General features: G+C 44.9%; 1 protein-coding gene across 1 annotated transcript in view; it reads left to right on the plus strand.

The window, feature by feature from the left end:
* The window catches only part of afg2a (AFG2 AAA ATPase homolog A), a 102012-nt gene that overhangs the window by 58565 nt on the left and 20559 nt on the right, over positions 1-22888 (plus strand). The gene's annotated exons all lie outside the window — the stretch shown is intronic.

Consider the following 22888-nt stretch of genomic DNA (forward strand, 5'->3'; position numbering starts at 1 on the left):
ATCACATCGGGTTTATGTGCACTTCTCCTCCCCTAAGATTGCAGAGGAATGCTTTTTGGCATTTAGTGAAGTGTGATTTACAGGTGACACTGACTTGGTGTGTGCACATGGCTAAACTCAGGAAGCACTTAGTTTGACATATGACACTCCTATGACCCCAAGGTAGGAACCATCGAGTCTGCTTAGCATGTGACAACTCACGCTGGTTTAAAAAAAATCACCTTGTTTGAATCTTCTCCTTGAATATGAGGATCGTAAAAAAAAAAAAAAAAGATTTAGGCAGCTTACTGCATTAAAAAATGTCATCTTGGTTTTACAAAATATATGAAAAAGTTGATTTGTGTACTTTGACTTAGTTTTATCTTGTCTTATGACTCAGACACTAGCTTATAGAAAATATTCAAAGAAGTTTTCCACTATTTCTAAGAAAACAAGGATTTTTTTAGGACTCATTTATTGACTATAATAACTTTAATAAACTAAGTTTCAGCATTACACACAAAGGAAAACTGCCACCGTTGGTTGGATGGGTCCTTAGCGGGGCATTTAAGTTCAGGCTCAAGCTCCGTACATTTGATACTTCCACTTGGAAATGTGGTCCAGAATCCTATAATTTATATACAACACACTGAGACGGCATGCCATGCAAATTGAATTAAAGCAGCACTTCGCTTGTCTGTCCCCTCTCTCTGTCTTAACTCAGTAATTTGATTGACTGAGCTCCCCCCCCCCCCTCCCCCGCTCCCTCCCCCCTTTTTTTGCCATATTACAGTTATTTCAACTGGCAAATATGTATTCTGCATTCCACCTCCGTCAGTGGCGGCACATGTCGCTCCATTTCCCTGAAACAGTCAGCAAACCAACGGTGCAATTACCGTCCCTATATGCCCAAACACAGTCGGGACCGATGGTTAGATAAACAAATGTTATCCGATAGGTACAAATTATAGATGTATGGTCAAATTATAAATGCATGTACTACGTTCGGTTTTTTTTCAGTCGGGGTTTAAATGCTGATGTGTGTTGTTGCCAGCATGTTTGCATTCTTATTGAGATAGCAGTAAAGAGGCCCTGTCAGGATATGCGTTTTCTTTCTTTCTACTTGTTCCCTGCCCGGTGGCTCCGTGTTTTAAAGAGTGTTTGTGGAGCAGAGCAGTATACCATATGGCTGTCAGTGTGGATGAATTACTAGAGCGGTCCCTCTGTGAAGTGCAGAGATGCAGGAGATAACTGGAAAAGCAGTTTACATGCTGCTTTTTTTCACAGTGCACACCTTTGACGGAGGACTTTTTTGCCGCTGAACGACAAAAAAATGAAATAAGTTCTTTTGCTCTGGGACCGTAGAGGGGAAAAGTGTACTTCAGATCTGCTACATAGATACAGGAGAACATGTCTTAAACAGCTCATCACTTTAATGAAATATTCGTACTCAGGATATTCTGCAGAAGAAATACAGTTTATTTCATGAAAGTGCACAGTCGGTGTAAATGGAGATGTTAAAGTCAAACAGACTTTGAGTTGTCTGCATGAAATATGTTCACAAACGAGTCCTCGATGGCTCGTGATTCACACTCATGGCACCGTGTGGCCTTCAGGGACAGAAGGAGGGGAGGGGTTAAAGAAAGAGACACGGTGTGTTTGAGGGTGTCAGTGAAACTAAACAACCCACAGGATATAAGACAGTCAGTATTATATTATCTAAATTGCAAGAACGCGAGGCTTGAAACAAGATCTCCCAAATTACACATCACAGTGTTTGGTACATAAATAGTCATTTCCGCGCTCAGACCAGAAAAAAAAAAAAGAATTCATGCCTCCCACTGAAAATGGGATTCCTAGTTGTCAAGTCGAGCTATTTATGGTATGCACCACTTTCCACCGCTGATCTCTCTCTCTCTCGCTCACTCTCTCTCGCTCGCTCGACAGTAAAAGCCACCTCAAGTCGAACTGCGAGCCGAGATTAAGTTTGACAGGCAAATAGCCGCTCTTAAGACTGCGATGCTGCGTCTGTTGTCATAGCACGGAGCTGGAGCCTCATACACACACACATTGCAGTCCCCCTCACTGAGAGATTTACGGGGCCTGAAGTGCAGTGGAGTTACAGTGCAGCGTGGGGCCCCCGCTGCGGTGAGGGCCGCAGACACAGAGAGGCAGGCCGGGCCCCGGGTTAGGGGCTCTAAAAAGGTTGTAGGTTATAAATACTTGACAGCGCAGTAAAGCTGTCACAGTCTTCCTGCAGCAAGCATGCACTCACATTTGAACACACACTTGCGGATACACACATATAACACAACCCGTCCTCAGGCCCAGCCTCCTGCTCTCCGTGTCCCTCCCTATAGAGCGCTGCAGGAATGAGAACATTATTTTAATAAATGCTGCTCATTTATGAAGATTATCTTGCTGAATATCGTCGTTTGTTTGAGCTTATTTTCTGCAATAATCCAAAATCCAGTGGAAAGCTCCCATTGGCAGTTTGTTGATGCTAACTTTTCGCGTTGGCCTGCAGAAATACGTCATCCCTTTGCAAGCAGGGGTTTACTTCCTGTGTAAACAGGAAGTTGGACCTCTCGATGGCTGTCTATCACAGTGTATAGTATCCGTTTATGTGTGCATGCTATGGAATGACGTTCATTTTTACAGTGGAATCAGATATTTTCAGTTAAAATGCCATTTAATCACATATAACAATATACAAATGAACGTTATTTATTGGTAAAGATGCGCGATAAACGCGTGATTTTCCATCATGGGTTCTGGCAACAGAGACGTGTCCCAGCGCCGGAAATGCCAGAGACTGGACGCTGTTGACTTCACTGTTGACCTCATGCAAGAACCACTCGTTACATTCATTCCTGAGCTGCTTGTTCCAGTCAGTCAGGAGAACTTGCATTCACATTCACCATTTTTCTCGTATTTTGAATGTTGCCTCAGGTAAGAACACTTTACGAGTGGTGCAGACCTGTCGTAGGAGTCATGTCACTACTGGATTGTATATTTATAAATAATATAATAATATAAATAATCATATTATTTCACAATTATGTTAACCTTATCCTGACTCTGCAAGCTCTTCTTTTTACTCTTGGGTGCCATTTTCATGACACTTCCGGCCATTTGGGGGCAGAGGACGCGTAGCCTTATATGGTGTTATCGTGGGTGTTAATTAGGCTAAATTACAATTTTCACAAACGTGCGCTCATTTATGCCCCCGTGGCATTCATCATGTTTACGCTGGTCTTTTACACAGTCATCTGAAGTTACGGGCGTTTGTTGAATCTCACTCATATGAACCCACCTCGCTAAAAAAATAAAAGTACGAGAAAGTTAAGATAATAATACATCAATGTTCTTTGACGAGGTCCATTGTCTCCAGACAGAAAATCAGCAGTTGAACCTCTCGTGTCAACCTCCCACATACACATCCATCATAATACACAGACCACTCCCCTTTTACCTGAAGCACTCACACACACCTGCATGGCCCTCGACCAACACATGCAGGTTGGCTGTTGCTGATGCTTAACCGTGATAACTTGTGTTGTTTGAGAGAAGAGGTGGACTTACGACAACACCCCGACCCCAACGAAGACTCTCAGAAGAAGGGGAAGAAAACCTCTAACGGACCAGTACCTGCATTGAAGTGTGAAAGAAGCTTAATCATGTCGAGCGCTGCTCACTGTGCTGCTGATGTTCAGGCTCCTTTCTCTTTGAAAGCTCAGGAACAAGGGCCCCTTTCTCTCAAGTGTTTTGTAATGGTTTCTCTTCTTCTTCTTCTTCTTTTTGGTATTATTATGCTTTTACAAAAGGTGGTGTGACAGGAGAAAGGGTGCCGACTAGGGGCCGCCCTCCTGCAGGCTTTATCTCACCCTGACTGTGAGTCTGTGCGGTTCCCTTGAAAGGAAAGTGACAGGACGTCTCACTTTGTTCCTGCGTCTATAGTCATTAATTGATTGAACACTTGAAGACGCTGAGCAGCTAATTTGACCATCAAGGCACCGTCACCCAAAAGTAGAACATTTGTAAAGACCAAGTCCAGTAAATGTAGAGGACGACATTAATATATGACGTCATAGCTTTTCACAGCACATGGTACCTGTACATGATTTCACTGTATATGACTTCCTGTTTGCGCTCTGTGAGGTGCAGTTTAGTATTTCCAATATCTAAGAAAACCAAGTTGCTTATTATCCGACCAACTGTCCAAATCCCCCAAATAATCAGTTTATAACCATATAACTCTGTGTGATCACTCTTTCCTAAACCATCAAGCATGCAAACTTAACCTTCATGATGAATGACAAAGCAACGGACCACAATACTCAGTTCGGATCGTTTTGTTGTTGCTCCAGATCATTTTTTTCACCCCCTTCCCAAACAATCATCCTCCCCTGAGTCTGTGTGAACAGTGATCAACTCCAAATCTTGTCCTTTTATTTTTATTGATGGAACAAGCAGTTTAAATGATGTATTACACGCTGCTTAGAGCTATTGTTAAAGACGTTAAACAGGTCATAATTCCCTTTATAACATCTATTTTATGTTGCTGTGAAACATCTCCTACAAACAATTATTTATTCAAGTTTCTCACCGAAAACTACTTTTTACAAGATAACATTTCAACACATCATGGTAACGTGGCCCAATACTAATAATAAGAGCCTCCTTTCGTTAGCTGTTAGCTCCGTTGCTGCCAGCGCTACCTTACGTTAGCTGTTAGCTCCGTTGCTGCCAGCGCTACCTTACGTTAGCTGTTAGCTCTGTTGCTGCCAGCGCTACCTTACGTTAGCTGTTAGCTCCGTTGCTGCCAGCGCTACCATGTAGCATTATCAGGGATCCGTGACCAAAAAGTATTATTTCCAGATCTCCCGTTCTCATATTTTTACTTAATACAGGTAACGATACAAGTTGAATTCATCCTATGATGTTTAAACAATGTTAACAATACGCGGTTCACATGCCTGAAGAAACGCATTCTTTTGCCGACAGTACCGCCCGTCGTTTACAAAGGAGAATGGTTAAGAAGACAAATCGCACATTCTTTACATTCCAGACTCTTATTTCCTGTTTATTGTGGGCGAGAAATTACTCGGCCACTTTGGGAAATCTTTGATCGTAGCGGTCGAGTCACTTCCAGACACTTCTTGTTGTTAACGGATTCGCTCTAAAACTCATTTGGTTGATTGAAAGATAAAGTAAGACGTACAAACTAAAAAGAAATTTTCCAGCCGTGCTAAAAATGTATGTCTGCATGTTTTAAGTGATGTGAAAACATCTGCAGCCGGACGAATGCCATGTTGAGTTATTGCATCTTCAAGGATTTTTCTATTTAGCAAAAAGTCACAAATTAGCTTCACCGGCATTTATTTTAAAAGACCAGTAACCCAAATACGAGAACGCACCCGGACGTTTGATTGGGACAAAGACGACCTTGTACCGCAGCCAATCCGCCTCTCATGTTTTATCACTAATGACTGAAAGCTATAACAAGATATAGGCCTGGACTGATGACTCAGCCAAATACTGAAACCAAGGTTTTCCTTTACTGAAATATCCAAAACATCAGGCCAAACCCAAGATCTTCTATTTCACCTCATTAATACAAAAAGGTTGTGTGACCCTGCACAGTGTGTTAAATCCCAGGGTTATGTGGAACCCAGCCTAAACACAAAGCAGTATTATTAGAGTGTGAGTGTTTTTATCAGATCTATGACAGTCACAATAAGATATATATATAGCGTCTGTACACGGTGGATTCAAGGGGAAGGTTTCTCCGTTTGTGGAGCCGTCAGCTGCTGGAGCAGAGATAGAAGCAAAAAGCCTCATACTTCAATATGTTGTCTTTTTAAATTTCAGTTCATCCCAGTGGAAAGTTATCCAGCCTGTGTTTGTGTTGAGCAAGTTGTGACCCACCAGAAGACATGAAGTGTGTTCATGTCTATAAAAGTTGTACATTTGAGTTTATCAGAACGAGATAAACCACAAACTCGACCTTTTCCTTATTCGCTTTTTTGCTTCTGCCTATCTCATTCCTCCCTTTCTTCTCTTATTCTCTCTCTCTCTCTGTCACACACACACACACACACACACACACACACATACACACACGCACACACAGACACAGACACACAGACACGCATTTATATACATGGGCTCAGAGAAAGAAAGAGAAAGAAGTGAGGTGTAACTGGTAAAGAGGGACATGTACATGCAGCTCCTGGTCTGAATAGCACTTCCTGGCGTGTGAAAGGCGAGCTGAGGAGGGAGGGGAGGGATAAAGGGAGTGAGTGGTGGTGGTGGAGGGAGGGGTGCCACCTCCTCCTCCTTCTCCTCTTCCTCCCTTCTCCTGCTGCTGAAAGCCTTGTTTGCCATTCTTGCGAGCACCTCTCTGAAAAGGGAGTCAACGGTGGGGGGGAGGGAGGAATGGAGGAGGTGAAGGAGGGAGGGAGGGGTGTTACAATGAGACGAGGAGGACCACATCCGTGTTTGCCAGGTGTTCCCTTTGTGATCCTCACCTTGCACTCAGGCATGGAGAGCGAAACAGAGAGACGGAGAGGAAGGAATACACCGAGAGAAAGGTGGAGAGAGATAGGGAAGGAGGGGAGAAGGGGGGGGGGGGGGAGAAAGAGAGAGACAGAGAGCAAAAGAGTGTGTGTGGGGAGGCATGGAGATACAACACACACACACACATGCAGAGAAAGAGAGGCAGGGAGGGGAAAAAGCCCCTAGATCCAGCCATTCTTTCACAGAGATAATCTGCAGGAAAGGTGCAGCGAACACGAGGTGTGTGTGCGTGAATGCGTGCGCGCACATTTGTCTTTCTGTGGGTGTGTGCTGCCTCGTATTTATTCAGCGCAGGTTCATGACTTTTATGCACGCTATTATGCTCCAGTGATAAAACGCTTTTCCACAGCCCATCGACAATGCCTTATCAAAGCCCCGATCACAAGCCGAGACTGCAACAGCCTGCTAAACCTGAACGCGCGCCGACTACGCGATAACGCCGCTTTCCCAGCCCTTTCACATCCTGCGGACCCCCCAAGTCAAGTCAGCTCAAACTTTGTGTATTACTGTAAATGCTATTACCAAACAGGCTTTTCACAAACTTCTTAACAACACTACAGAGGACATAAATATAGATAATGGGCGCAAATTAGAGCGGGGACCCTCATCTGAGAAAGTTTTGCCCAAAAAGATGCTTATCTCAGAAGACTTTTGCTCTCAGAGTGGATTTTTACACAAAATTGCAAGCAGATGGCAGCCGGCAAAGACGTTTTTTTTTGTGTGATTGACGCACTGCTGCAGCATTGTTCTCACCAGCCTTAAGAGGAGTTGTTTGTGTAATCTTGGAGCAGTAATGCTGGGTGGTTGCAGTAACCGGGGAACTGTATTATCAACATTAGGTGCTCTCATTGGCCTCCAAAAACGGCGCCTGAAGCTCACATGACTGGGGAAGGTTCTGCCTTTTGCTGACCACGTTTTCATGTCCACAAAATTTACTTTTCCCCAACAAATTTCATGGAAATGCCAAAATAGGCAATCACACAAACTAGGACTTATAATATAACTCCCCCAGGTTATAATAAAGTCTAATTTCGTTGACCATTGACCTATTATCATTCCTCCTGAAAGAACACGTCAATATTTCATGCCGTTGTAGTACAGTTGGTCTGTTCATGAAGTTATTTAGAATTCACACTTAGATGAATTAGTAGTTCCAAAGCTGACCTTAGGTGGAGGAGCAGAGTCTTGTTGTTGGAAAGCGAGTGACTTTCAGTTTGCGGTTTGTTAGTTTTGAGATTAAGCAGTTGACAGCATGCGAATAGACCAGTTTATCTATCTTTAGAAACTGAGGGTTGTTGTTTTCTTGCCAAAGGGAATCACCTAGATCCGGAGTAGTTGCACAACCAGAGGTGCGGTTAGGTTGCGGATTTCTTACAAAGCAGATGTGATAAAAAGTCGAGATACGTTTTTCTTTCATCAACAACTTCTTCTTCATCAGTTTGATGCACAGATTGACTGAAGACTCTTTGCTCTTTGGCATTTGGTAGCCCACTTTTTTTGGGTCGGTCTCTTCTTCTGCTGCTTTACATCACACCTCTTGGGTGTAATCTGTCAGAAGACACTGCGTGCTGAAGACGTGAGTCATGACAAATTAACCACGCTGCCAAAAACACTTGCTAACATGGACTTTCTCCGTATTATCCGTGTGGTGTTTTTAAAGATGCAACACACTGCTGCTGCAAAATGCAGTGCTATATATATTTTATCTTTTTAGGATTATGAGTATAAAGAGCCAAACTCATTGAGCATATTTAGGAGTGAGATGCAAAAGTATGTCAAAGCAAAGTTTTAATAACAATCACCTGATTACCAGTGCAGAAGAACTTAACTCAGCATGTAAAGCCTCGCGAGTAATAAAAACAAAGCGAAGGAAAAACAAACATAATTGAAGTCACAAGAGCTATAACACAGTAGCCCGCAAGATTGTTCCTTCTTCTTAACCACCGTGACGAAGTCTGAATGCGTCCGCAGCACCATTCATGTCTAGTAGCCCTGGAGAGCATGATTCAATTACCGGGCAGCTTACTGTAAGACAAATACAGAAATAGACTGGTGGGCGGTGTTGTGTTTCACTCAAGGTCAGGAGACTGTAAAATAATATCCCCTTGTAAAAGGAAGGATATATTTCTCTGCAAACAGGGCGTTGCTGAGTTGACTGAATAGATAGCACTGCGTGTAATGCAATTATTACTTTGAGATCACTAAATGTCTCCTGTCGGTGGGTCAGCTCTGTTTGATTGATTGATTTTTATGTCGCCATCGTGCGCTTTAGGTGCCCAGCCCACATGAGCCTACAAATCATCTATACATTATGTCGCAATATTCCTGAACGCTCTCTGGCACCACACAAAGTACACGCTATACAGATAGAACAAGTGTTCTCTTGTTTCACTGTAGTCTAGAAACGTCGGCCTTAATACTCACTGTACAAAGGCCGGGCTTTTTTCATAACTTTTTAACAATTTTGTATTATAGTCGAGATACTGTTGCCTGGATTTGGTACCAATACCAAAACCGTATGTTTTGTGATAACTTACTTTGAAGAACACAAGCAAAACAACCTCTTCAGTGTTATCTAAACACAAGCACCTGTACAATCATTTTGCCCACATAGAATACAGTCAAATCAAGTCAGTCAATACCTGATTAAAGAATTTGTTAAGATGAGCACAAATCTGTGCACAAATGGTGTGTAATTTTCGGTAGTTTCCAAAAAGTGTTACCGTTCTATAGAAAGCCATATTCAGTAGTTCTTAGGTTATTTGGGATGATTCCTTGAATCTGTCACATTCTAATTTCTCCGAATGGAGGCCATTTTTTCAGAAATAATTATAAGAAATGTTGATTTGAGTCGGGCTATCGGTGGTCTCAGCGAACTGCAAGCACTGCAGCATTGATTAACTATAACTGTCCACCGTGTCGGCTGTCAGTATGTGCAGTACATCCGTGATGATGATGGCCCTTGACCCTCTGGATAAACCGCCCTATCGGATCTCTTTGCCCTAGTGAAGGATGCCTAAGCCTTGTGGCTGCAGTGTGTTATGCGGCCCGTGGCGCTGACCTGTCAGTCCGTATCCATTTCCAGCATCCAATCTTGTCCGTGAATGGCGGAACTCCCCCCCCCCCCCCCCCCCCCCCCCCCCCAGCCGTCTCCATAGAGACAGCCAGTCTGACCTGGAATGCCGCTGTTCAGCACTACTGAGGGTTTCACTTCTCTTTCGGAAGAGCTGAAAGTATCAATTAAGGCAGTACCAGCACCTTTATACACACCCCCAACCAGCAACCCCCCCACTTCTCCCTCAGTCTAATAACTCATGCAATCGGAACTCAAGAGGACACCAATTTGACCAGATTCCACTTTCTCAAATTGCAGGAAAACACACTTAACTGATGGGCCCTCCCGACTTGAGAGGGGCCATTGTTGTGCGCCTTGACCCTCCGCCCCACGCTCCTCCCCTCACCTTCCTCTGGCCTGTCTCCCCTCCGTGTCACATAACAAGCTAAGAGCACACCTTTTTCCTGCAGGCCAGCAGGCCCGCAACAGGCAAGCCTTTGACAAGCCTGGGGCCTCTTTTGGGCATCTGAAGGGCTATTCTCCAGGGTCAGGGACCACAGGGGGAAAGTGTGTAAATGATACCTGATGGCATGTAAAAAGATCATTTGATAGGTCTAGATAGACTTGACATACCTGTCAAGACTAGAGTACAAGTGCACTGCATGGTAAGAGCTAAATTAACTTGGACAACTGTGGGACCTACAAAAAGACTGGTGTACTGTACACTTTACAGATGTACACTTTGTAGAGCTCCCCTTCTACAAGACGCAGCCACACCGTAGGCTCATAATGCAGGAACCGCCTATTTTGATGCTGTACTGTAGTGGAGAAAGTTCCCCAACTCTTGGGGGAATTTTAGGGCAGTTGCCAAACTTTTGCCAATTGGTAATCCAGTGTTGGTGGTGCAAGTATTGCTTGAACAGTCAGATGTAGCCAGTATTAATGCAGTCTAGTTTGTTTCGTACAAATCTCCTGATCTTTTTTCTGTTGTTTTTGTTGTGTCAATCACTGCAAGGGAGATACAAAAGGAGTGTTCGTGCCATTCTTCATACCCAATGACAATACCGAACCTCACATGAACTCTATAGTTTCTCGCACAGTCTGAACCCTATTCTTACCTCTCCGCTCTGTCGAGTGAACCAGGCACTCCTTAAATGTAATCTCAAGGGTATGCTTTGGGGCGGGGCTACCTTGTGATTGACAGGTCGCTACCATGATGTCGTCCCAGGTTGTTCTCCATGTTTTTCCAGGTAATGAAAGTTAATTGTAACCTTTTTGGGGAGCCTAAAAATGCATTGTTTAGCATTCGGTTGTACTTAGCTCCACCCTCTTGTGTCACATGGCGACTGCCCAAGAACCAAGATCAAAAGGCCAAACTTGAGGCTTCAAAACGTCTGTCCATGATCCAATGGTTGACAATACGGTGACTACGTCCACTTCTTGTATACAGTCTATTTTAAACATTGATAATCATACAAACATTGGCTCTGACTGGGCTCCAGGGTTTAGCAGAATCATCCAATCGTCCGCCTACACCGTTTTCTGTCTGTTCCGGAGGGAAAGACACTTGTCATACTACATTTTCAGAACATGCAGTTCATCACATCGGAAAACAGACCTCAACCGTAAAAAGCATGGTAATGATGCACTCATTCAACACCTTTTTAAATGGTCCATTTCTTTTTTTAGATTGCTGTGCAGCCAACTTTTTGACTCTTTGTTTGTTCTTTATCTGTGCTACCATGTCAACCGTGTTTGGCGTTATCTATTTTCAACAAACGGTGAAGCAGCAACAGTTAATGAGGGTGTAATCCTAACAACAGCACCCCACAATTATTCCGTTGGCCTGTGTGTGTTTACCTGACGTGATTCACAGAGCTGTTCTGTGAAACCCTGCCAGTGTATCCCGAAACCTTTGAGGTGTATAACTGCATGTGCAGTTACAGTTTGCTTTGGTTTTCAATCTCTCAATCATCACTGAGAGACATTCCTCAACACACTGTGTAGGAAAGCGCAGTATGTAATTTGCACTGTCTGAAAGAATTATTCAACTCAGCTCAGCTGCTCCAAATCTGATGGGAAGTTCCTAAAAAAAGACCAGTGATTTTAGGAAAAGAGGTCAGTGATCACCACATAAATCACTGTACCACGGCAAAGGATTGCCCAGGAGCAGATGTGACTTTGGCACTTGGCACAGTATTGCTCTCATGGATAAAAAAAAAAAAAAGAAAAGCCCAACCCTCAGACCATAAACATGTCCTTCCTCAACCCCAAACGGAGGCTACAGCAGCACAGCGTGCCTCCCTCCCTCCCTCCCTGCAGCCCTCCCTCATTCTCTCTGTTTCAACACATCCCTCTGTCGACTTCCTTCCTGCCCCACCCATTGAATTTTAATACCTGCCTGTCATGTTTTCTTCTCTTTCCCCCCCTCTCTACCTCCCCCCTCCTTCACCAGACCCTTGCTGCGTATCTAGTAATTACCAGAGCACTGAGAAAACCCTTTCATTTAAAGGATTGGCAATTATCTCAGTGGAACACAATAAAATGGCTTCCCCTCAAGAGGAAGGGGAAGTTTGAGCTGCGGTACGCCGCTGCATGTCGCACCGCCTTGCTCTTGAAGTGGGAGCAGAGGTGGAGGTCCTGTAGGAGGTGTATTTTTTTTTCTTCTTCTATTCTTCATCCCCCTCCTGCTCAGATATTTGATAATCAAATAGTAAGCTGGGAACAACGTGGGTCAAGCGGTGGGATTTTATTGCCCTAGATTTGTTCCTTCTTGTTGTTAAGTCGCCACTCTTAAAATATGAACGCAGCTTAAGTTGAAAAAGGGTGAAATGGCGACCTTTAACCAGCCTTGATTTAAAACTGTGGCCTGCTGTTCACCTCCGGGGGAATCTATAAAGTCGTTCAGGCCATTGTAAATAACACTTTTATGGTGCTGTGGGGAGAGTTTGATCCCAACACCGCATTGGAACCAACACCACTGTCGGGTATCATTTGGTTTTGGCCCTTTTTTTTTTTTAGACCGGCAGCAAATGGTACTCTGACAAAGCACCAAAAAAAAAAAAAAAGTTAATGAACATAAAGTTGTAAAATCTGCTATTTGGGGAAGTGTGGAAAAGGGAAACTGTTGAATTTGGCTGAGGGAGCTGCTTTTAGTGTTTCAGGCTGTGTAAATGTAGAATGTGTTTGACTTAGTTCATAGAAGACTTGTGATCACTTAGCCAGATGTGACAATGCAGCTAGTTAGCGGCAGCTTTCATTGATCAGAGCAACAGTTTATCATATCGTGAGACTTGAAGCCAACTTGTGTTCCATTGGGTTTAAGTGGTCAAACCTTTTTCTTTCCCCGACACTGATTCCAGTGCCTTTACTCAGCGTATTTGCTAATACTGAGCACCTACCCAATGCCAGAGCTCTCCTTTTTTTTCACGACATTTACAATCTGTATACTTCACTATAACTCAATGCCAACATGAGGCAAAGTGCTGCTGCGGCACTAAAAACTGAGTTGGCAGCATCCCCGTGACTGAATAAATGTAGCTAGTGGCAGAAACGATACCTTTTTTTATAATGTACACATACTGTATTAATGAGGACCAGTCACGCAGAGCACTTTATACATGACATGTTATCACTCGCTGCTTCAACTGGTCCAAGGCGTGTCCGTTAACTTAACTTTTACTCGCAGAGCTGGTTGAAGGAAGAGACCACCTCACCGGTCACTGCCCAAGAGTTCGGCAGCATTTCGTCCCCCCTGTGTCGTCCCAGCGTTGAGCTACAGCTTCGTGTTTTTCACAAGCGCCTCAGAGTGCTGCTTCGACCCGCCTCGCAGCCCCACCTGTCGTTTATTTTGCCGCCGGCTCAGAGAGAGAGAGAGAGAGAGGGAGAGAGAGAGAGAGAGAGGCAAAGTTTGGCTGGAACAGCTGGTTGCCCTGGCAACACTTTGTGCCACCGCAGCGGATTGGAACAGGAACTGGCCTATCCATGTCAGTCTGCAGGCAGGATCTGGGCCATGCCTTGTGTTAACAGATTATCTGATTTCCATTCAGACGGCTCGGGTATCGGCCCCACTCCTCCGCTCTCTGGAAAAGCGACCCCGGCCAGCCTCATTCTGAAAGCCCCCAGAGCCCTCCTCTCTTCTCCCATTTCCTGTCTTAATTACGCACTCCTTTGTGCCGCTGTTGTGTTTTTTTGGTTTTTTTTCTTCCTCCCCTCCTCCTCCTCCCCCATGCCTCCCCTTCGACTTCTCTTGATCCCCTCATCCCCTCCCTTCTTACTGTCTGTCTCTCTCACTCTCTTTTTTTTGTGAAGAGATGAGGACCAAGATTTTGAAGTTTGAAGTCTGTTGCGGGGACCGTCCTTGGCCCCCCCCCCCCCCCTCCCACCACTGCCACCATCCACTACCCAGCTCCCCTTCTCCCCTCCATCGTCTCTCCACCTGAAAGGGAATACTGTGTTTTCGATGCATAAAAGGCTTGGCGCTGTCAACGGGATGAATCCACCAGGGCCCATGGAAAACATACTCAGAGCTGCAGCTACAGTTTCTCTGAAAGGGGAGAGAGGAGGAGGAAGAGGAGGAGGAAGAGGAGGGTGGATGGGTGAGTGAGGGAGGCAGCTGGAAGGGATTACTGTGCAGTTTCATAGGCAGCACAATTACAAACATACCAAGTGTTAACTTGGCTGTGCAGCATAACACCAATGATGATGCTTTGGCTCTAGAATTGGGACAACCTTTTTTTTTGGGGGGGGGGGGGGGGTGTTTGTATGCACATGTGTGTGTTTGAAGCCTCCCCTTGTGTGCATAGCTGCACAACACTCCTTGAATCCCTTTCTGCAGGTACATTAAAGGCTCTCGTTGAAAGAAAACACGGGCGGAAATAAAAAATGCGGAGGTGTTATAAACACAATGGGCATGTAAACCAAGTGGGCACCTCTGCTGTGACAAAAACAGGTTTGTCGCCGTCCTGCACCGGATCCGGTTACCGAGCCCGGGCATTGAGGCGAGACCGAGAGAGGGTGACCTTGTCTGTGGCGAAATCTGACACAGGTTTTCACATGCTGGGTGGGGGATTTTCTGTCACTCTTCCTTCCCTTCTCCTTTTCTCTGTCCTGTTATCTCCTGCAGTCGGTGGCTAATTGCTCTGATGCTGTAGATTACATTTAACTTGCAGCTCTTATTGTTTGCGGTGTGCAGTGCAGTAAGACGTAAAAACCCCATAGGGTTGAACTGTATTCAAAGTTTCTAGTCATTTTTTTAAACGGCCACAGAAGCGATAACAACACGCGACACAATGGGTTCCTGAAAGTGCATCTCATAACCGTGTTGACAGAGTTTTACAGTCCAGCTCCACCCATAAGCCCACACACACACACACACACACACAATTATAACTCTGCCTTGAAACTTGTGCTAACCTCTTTTTTTAAAGCATTGTAGCTTGTAGCAAAGCTAAGAAAGGGTAAACCCATTAACTAATTTACAGTGACTGTTTGCTTAAGAGCCAACAAGCTAATGGAGCTTAGCAACCCATGTTAATGTTAACTTGTAGCTGCTATCTGCTGCTAAGGCTAACGTTTGTTTGTACGAGGTATTGGGCTCGCTACACTCACAGCAGGAAAGTGATGGTTAGGTGACAACAGGAGAGATTGTCTGTTAAGACAGAAGAGCCAACTGCTGCTGTCCAGGAGCATCCAATATGGCTGCCGAAGAGTGCACCCAAATAGAATGAGAGTAGAACGGACATTTTCATTCAAATCAATAGCGCAGGAATGTCAGAGCAGCGTCCATTTTTATGGGAAACTGTTGCCGTTGCAAAGAAGCATTATAGCGGGCTAACCCATTCTATTTCTATGGTCACTGCACAGTGGTGAGCGCCATTTTCTTTCCAACTAGTCACTCTTTTCACTACTACTTACTCTACAGTATACGCTCTGCTGTCAGCTGTACAAAAGATGTCACGTCACGATGAAGAGATTAGGCAACTGAGAGAGAGAGAGAGAGAGAGAGCATCACCCTTTTCTTATCGGCTCTATGTCTTATTCCAGCATAGGATATTGTCTCTATTAACACGCCTTGTATCTTCTGTCTGGCAACACACACACACACACACACACACACCTACATGTAGAGACACACACTCCCGTCTCTCACCTTGGCCCAGTCTCAGCTCAGGACGAGGGTAAACAAGCTAATGTTTAGATTTCACGGAAGTGGAAACTTATCCGGTCGAGTCTGCTCTGTCACTCAGCAACGAGCCTGTTTATGTTTGTCTCTTTGGTAAGTATCAGTGAGTAGTGGCATATGTGAGCATTCAAGTGTGTGTGTGTGTGTGTGTGTGTGTGTGTGTGTGTGTGTGTGTGTGTGTGTTTTGGGTGGGGAGTATGTGTTGCACACATTCCTTAATATTGAGCCTTAAACTCACAGAGGGGAGTTGCAAACAGGTTGCCGGTGGCCTCCACGGACACTGAGCCGGGCCTCGTGATGATGATGATAGCCATAGAGGTGATGGAGGTGTTGATAACAGGACAGGTGATATAGCTGGTGTTGATTTTGTTATAAGACCCTATAGTGCTGGAACGATGCCCTGCTGCAGCCAAGAGAGACACAATCTGGACTTGCACTGATCTTTAGACACATTAATAAAAGTCTGTCAACCTTTTTTAGGGGTATTGTTCCGACGGCCTAATACTCCGAAACCCCAATAGTCCAAAAGAGTGTCCAACTGGACCGAAAGCACATTTTTCTGACAGCTCGTTATCCCGAAAAAACAAACGTCCATTGGTCCAAAACGACACACTATCCGTGTGATGAACAGAAGTCCATGGCTAATTATTCTGCAGAATGATATCATTGATCCTTCCAGATTTCTTTTCCTACTTTCATCCTGTCTTGGAAAAACAAGTTGTTGGTAAAGACATGAATATTGATCTAGCAGGGCTTCTCTCTGATATCACGCTTACATCTCCTAAAAGACACATTTCTGATGAAAGTGAGCGTTGGTTCTTTCCGATTCATTTCAAAATGATAAATTAATTGACGGATCTCACGGGTGCTTTTGCAGGATTTTTGAATCTTTCAATTCTTTTCCAGACAGTCATTGGTTTCTATTCAAAGTATTCAAGTGAAGTCTCACTTGAGGTAATGTAATTATCTTTCCTCATGCAAATGTTTAGTATCTAAGTGGATTTTAAGATGATGTAGGAGTCAAAAACAACCCACGACTGTCTTCAAAGTCAAGAAAAACGAAGTAAAAGTCTGGTGTAAGCCTTGGTAAATGAACAGCAGTAAAGTTATGAATACTATATTCGTAGTAAAATGTGCAAAAACACTGGTAGAGTCCTTTAAAATTGCCATAGAGGTGCAAGGTGAATCTCTAACGTGTGGCTCTGTCAAATTCTTCAAAGCAATAACCCCTGAAGTCCTCCTCTTTTCTTTCTTTCTTTCTTTTTTTCCGCCGCTACACGAAGTGGACGACAAGGGCTGTCAGAGAAACACAAAGCACTCAGGATTGCGTGTTAGGAGCCGACTGAATGGCACCAGGCCTAACGAGAGCCCGGCAGGGACCCCGAGGTGGGCCCGGCACCTGCAGTCTTGTGTCTGGGGGAGGAAGTGGGGGCTCTGTGTGTAGGAAGGGGATGAGAAGCTTGTGTAAATGTCAAGTTTGATTCTACAGTATGCACGAGCAAATTTAAGGTAATATTTTTGCCGTCGTAGCCTAAACTCTCTATGAGATGTTCAGCTCTGTCTCACTAAAACCACATTTTTACTGTGAAGTGAAGTGTGAAGTCCTCTGATCCCATCTCTTCTCTGTTTGAATCACATATTTCAAATTCAATTAATATTATTACTACGGTGTCACGATGTGATTATATTACTTTTGTAGTGTGACCAAATTCTACCGACCCATTTGAGATATACTCTCCTATTATCTGGAAAAGTAAAACGATGAAGGTCTATTGACCAAAAACACTGTTAATGAATATCTCTGAGTGTAAAAACAAGAGCACAGTGTGCAGAAGTCTTATTGATCTATATGGGCGATAGTGGCACTAACAGCTCAGAGTGATGAGCGGATCAAATGAGGAAAATAATCAGAATGACTATCGGAGGGAAAGATGGCGGTCACCGGTTGTTTCTGCCGATTTTGTCCGAGGCAGCGGCTCCATCGGGGGAGTTTGGAGGTTGCCCACAAGCTCTGGAGCAGATTATGGAAACCAGACCTGGCGAGTTTACACCGAACGCAAGGCCCCGTAGAATTAAACTGCGAACTGCGGACAGCTCGCAGGAAACACCTCTTTGTAAAGCAAACATACATATATTTTATGGCAGCCGCTTTACTGCTTTTTTTTATTTTGGGCTCCAATGAGTTGACATTTCAACATGGCCTCGGTCTAATTTCCTCTGCTTTTCTTCACCTTTTTTTGTCTGGCGGTCGACCCTCCGCACACACACACACACACACACACACACACACACACACTCTCTGCCTACCTATTCCTATCAAAATAAGGCTGCTATTTTGGCAGTGGCCATTTTTATTTTCGTGGAGGTGTGAGGACCGGCCAGTCGGGGTTGTTTTGACAGATTCGGGGACTTTATTGCGGCCCCCGGGGCAGCTGTAGGGGTGTGAGCGACCCCCCCCCCCCCCCCCCCCCCCATTACCACCTCACCCTCCACCCCCGACCCAAAAGGAGAGCAACACAGCTGCTGCTACTTCTTCTCCCCCTCCCACCCCTCATCTCAGCCCCTTCACCTGGTCTCCATATGATTGTGACCCTCAAACACACACACACACGCCATAAAAGGTAAAAGAGGTGTGACATCTAATTCTGTAATGACCCTGCGCTCAGCAACACCCACTCTCTCACACACACACACACACACACACACACACACACACACACACACACACACACACACACAACTCTGTGGTCCTGCCAGGATTAGAGTCTGACTCCTGCTGGGGCCACACATGCTAAAAATGAAAATGTGTAAATTCATGACACTGTGGGACAAAAACAAACACCAAACTTCGCATGTGTTACAGGAAACAATTGTTTTTTTTTTCACAGCTTGTTTCCATAAACAGTTCTTGCAGCAATAATGTACTCACAAAGTTAATTGCGTCACAGCGACGTTTGCCAAAAGGGTTGAGAAACACAATCAAGAGACTTAACGAAGAAACATTTTCAACTCTTTGTAAATCATCCAACGCAGTTTCAGCGTGAGGGGTTACTACCGTCGGTTCAGGTGCCCTCACTTTCGGTTTTAAATGCAAAGACGGTGATTTAGATAATCTGATTTGGGGTTTGTCTCACGTCTGTATTTTTCTCTGTTGTTGTGCAATTGTCTTTTTTTTTTTCAAATCTCATTTACTTTGGTGAGAAAAAAGTAAGCATCACTTTAAACAAACAAGTTATAATAAACCAGAATTATCCTCTCATATATAGGCATTCCTACTAAAGTGCACTTTAGTTAAATGTTTTGAATTCTTTGAATATTAAAAGTATAAAAAAGAAAAATCCATTTGATGATGTTCCTCCACAATGACATAAATCTGTTTTAGGAAACATCCGGCATTGTGCAATCCATGTGCACTGCATTTTGTGGGAAGACATGAACTCTTTTACAGTCTTTTTTAATTGGGTAGTCAAAGTAGTACATTTCTAAAAACAAATATCACCTGTTCGAATGGTCTGCATCTCATTATGAAACTACAAATCTGTACTTCCTGCTGGCTGTGCAGAGCATGTGGGACAGTATGGGGTTAACAGCGCCAGAGTTATTTGGTTCTTGGACACGGTGGCCTCGGCTGCCGGATGCAGGTTTGACTCAAGGGCAAAATCCAGAGTGAAAGCCTCTCATGTTTTTGACTGGTTGCCAACTCTGCTTCTCTCTCTCTCTCTCTCTCTCCCTCTCTCTCTCTCCCTCCCCCTGTCATTCTCATCCCTCTCTCTCCATTCCGCTGTTCCCTCCCCTCTCTCTCTCTCTCTCTCTCTGATTTACTCTCTCTTTCTCCCCACTCTGTTCCTCCTCTAATCCCCTCCAACATCAAAATCAGGACTGACATAGAGCAGGTCCGGTGTCCCTCTGAACACAGCATGGACTCACGCAAAGTTATGTCATCTCATAAGGAAGATGTGTGCAAAACTCTTCAGTCGATCGTACGATTGTAACTCGGCTACGAGTATATGTGGCATTAAAAGGAACTGAAAAAGAATGTGGTGCAGAAAGCTTCACATTAAAATCAAAAAAAGATTCATGTTCCAGAAGCTGAATGACGAGCACAGAGAGTCGTCTTTCGGGTCATGGATTATGCAGAAATAGCACATTTCATAGAAGTGCCACGTATGTCGTAGGGTCTCGCCATTTTAATGCGTGTTGCGCAATCGACGTAATTGAAAACAAATGATGCAAGAAACCAACCTGGTTCTGGATTCAAGTGTATGAGCCAAGTCTGTCAATGCCTTAAGACCCATGTCACTGATTTCGAGCTTCTTCCCTGAAAAAATGAAATCCATCAAGGTACAACCTTGCTGCCCATTGGCTGATACATCCCACATTTGAGGAGCTACTTTCACTGATGTAACAGCAAAGTAGACTACTGTTGAACTAGAGAATAACTATAATACCTGAGAGATGGTTTTAGTATTGTATTTAGCGAGTACCCCGTATTCATTTCCACAAATGTGAACTCCAGAAGTCGACCTCTCTGACCTTTTCTGTGAGCGTTGTGTTCCCATCGCGCTCTCTGCATTTTTTTGTTCGGTGTGCGTTCTGCATAAATCCAAGGTGGCCTATCTCCCGAGTCAGTATGACTCACCAAGACCTGCGAGGATTGCGGGCTGACAGGTTAGGAAACAACATACAGCAAATAGCTTCAGGCAGGGAACAAAGTCAACTCACGTCTCCTCGGGCAAGCCACTCATTCAGCCAGACGGCCTGCTATCATCCTGCACGTTGGAAAAAGCACCGACAAAAGAAAAAGAGGTGTTTTTTTAAAAGAAGAGAGAGACTTCAGCAGATGTGCAGGGAAGAACTTAGTCATCGTGTTCAGTGTCATGGACCGAGTGTTTCCTTTCATTTTGCGTTTGATCTGAAGCGAGTGTGAGCAACAAGGCAGATCTGATCTTGATTCAGCCGCGTCGTGTCTACGCTTTCATCTAAGAATAAGAACACCTGAAAATGCGGAGGCGTCCGTTTTGTAAACAGTTTGTAGACGTAGCTCAGAGAGGAGGTCAGACCGAAGCCGGCCAAGAATGTGCTCGGCAACAACGCTCCGAGGAGAAGATTCCCAGCATTCCTCGCTGGTTAGGGAGAGGTACCGGCCTTCGCAGATAGGAAGTCGTCTGTCATTAGGGGGTAATCACTTCTTGAGGAGGATTGCAATGCCTGGAATGATTACTGTTGTTATCGGCAGTGAAACTTGCCGCAGAGAGAGAGCGAGAGCGGATGACTCTTTGTGTGTTTTGATCAGCTTGACTGATCCAGCGTAGGCCTCGCTTGTTTTTCACCACTTTCTCACCGTCGCACTTAGCCGCGTAGTTCACGGCGCAACAATCGACCGGATTTAGTGGTGGACAAATGCTTCAATGTTGACTTTAAAGCTAGTTGGTATTTCTTACCTAGAGGCATTTTCTAATTACTCATGGCTCGTGTGTAATGATGCCTATCATGTCAGTGGTGCAACAAGGTGGATGTGATCCGTCATGCAGACTCGTGTAAGAAGCAGAGAATGTATTCCCACTGCATTTTGTTGAAGTAGTGTTCTCTGTCTCCCACGCCACTTATCTCTGTTTGTTTGTAGGCTTTTGGTCCTGAGGTCCTCTCAAGTGGCTTGTCTGGGTCTCTTAGTCTGGCTGTTTTTGTCCACTCTCTCCTATTCCCCCCCCTCCCCCCTCCCTTTGTCTCTTGCCCTCTGCCAGTTGAGCCAAGACTTCAGGTGGAATGATGCCGTTCCGAAAAGAGCCCGTCAACGCTTGCCCGGCATGCCAAGCCAAGTATTTGTCTCTCTGGGTCCCCCCTTACCACCTCCTCCACCTCCTCCTCCTCTTCGCTCCCCAGCCCCCCTCCTCCTCCTCCTACCCCCGGATCCTTGAGAACAGGAAGTGTATCTTGTTAAGTGATGGATGGGCCCCCTGCTCTTGCTGAGAGGAAAGAGAAGAAAAAAAATAAAAGCTTTCTTTCCCTCCAGGGCAGTCAGATGAGTTTAGCAGTCTCAAAGCTTTTTGGGAGCACCTTAGAACCCTTGGAGCCTGAGCGCCTGGAAGCCACGGGCACTTCTCCATTATGTTGTGTGGAGAGAATTAACGGCTGATGAAGCAGCGGGTCGGCCTCTTTGCACTACAAATATGGATCCGAAATTAAGAAGCCCAAGCGGAAGAAGGGAATTGTGCATTTATGCACACAATGCATGCTACGTGCATTTGTCTGTCTGCGTGAGGTATTTAGCCGGGGGTCAGCAGGTTTGTGTTGGCATGCAGACGCCAGATTCTTCCAGGGAGAGCAACTCAGGAAGTGTCCCTGGCACGTCCTGTGGCTTAGTGCAATACGCACTGCCGCGACTGGCTCGACCTGATGTGACAACGACAAACTGCAATGCACCCGTCTCACCTCCTGCACACAAAACCTACAAATACCCACTAACCTGTGGGAAGAACCTCGACATGAAACTCACTCTCACATCTGTTTTATAGTCGGTTTGCTAGACGCATCTTATCAAGTTCCCCAAGTCTCGAGCTCTTATGAGTTTAATTTAATGCTGCAGCCTCGCTATCCATCCATCTCCCAGCAGGTCTCCCCAACAGGCCTCCTCTCGCCGCTTTGAACCTTAGTGGCGTTATTCCTCTCCATCCGTTTTGTACCGACTGTTCGTCACCCAAGACCCTCTCTTCAAACGAGTGGAAGAATCCACAGACCTGAAAAACAAGAACATTTCCTCTCATGATCCATTGCTCTCTTTGTCAGCCATGGCTCTGTTGTGGTTACCTAAGGGTAGCTACTAACGTTTGTCTCCAGTTTCCATCCTCTCATGTTCCATACACATACTCAGGAACACAAGAAAAGCAACAGATAAAAGGCAGGAAAACCGTCCGTCGCCCCAGTGAACGGGAATTGGTTGTCCAGAGGGGAAATAAAGAAAACCATAAAAGAAAACTTTGAAAAATTGCATCCGGCACACTTTGCCAAACTCACGTTTGTCTTTATCGTTGAGGTTGATTTTTCAAACATGGAAGCAGCAGCTCGCAAAAGAATCGCACCTCGACGTCCGC

This window comes from Pholis gunnellus (assembly GCF_910591455.1).
Source record: "Pholis gunnellus genome assembly, chromosome: 10".
NCBI lineage: Eukaryota > Metazoa > Chordata > Actinopteri > Perciformes > Pholidae > Pholis > Pholis gunnellus.